Below are 214 nucleotides of genomic sequence, written 5' to 3'. Positions count from 1 at the left end.
CCCTGCTGGCTCTTCTCTGAGTGGGACAGGGCGCTGGCAGGACCAGGGGACAGCGCGGCTCCCACCGCAGGGCTGGCCGGACACAGGGCGCCGAGCGCGGGAGCTGAGCCCGTCCCCTGCACCCACCCCAGCACCAGGGGAGCACAAACACCCTCGCTGCCCACAAAGCCCCGGCTGGGTGAGGACCAGGCCCACACCAGCCCCCCCGCTGCCC

The sequence above is a fragment of the Caloenas nicobarica genome, chromosome 4, assembly GCF_036013445.1.
Source record: "Caloenas nicobarica isolate bCalNic1 chromosome 4, bCalNic1.hap1, whole genome shotgun sequence".
Classification (NCBI taxonomy): domain Eukaryota; kingdom Metazoa; phylum Chordata; class Aves; order Columbiformes; family Columbidae; genus Caloenas; species Caloenas nicobarica.
Note: the sequence above shows the minus strand (reverse complement) of the source record.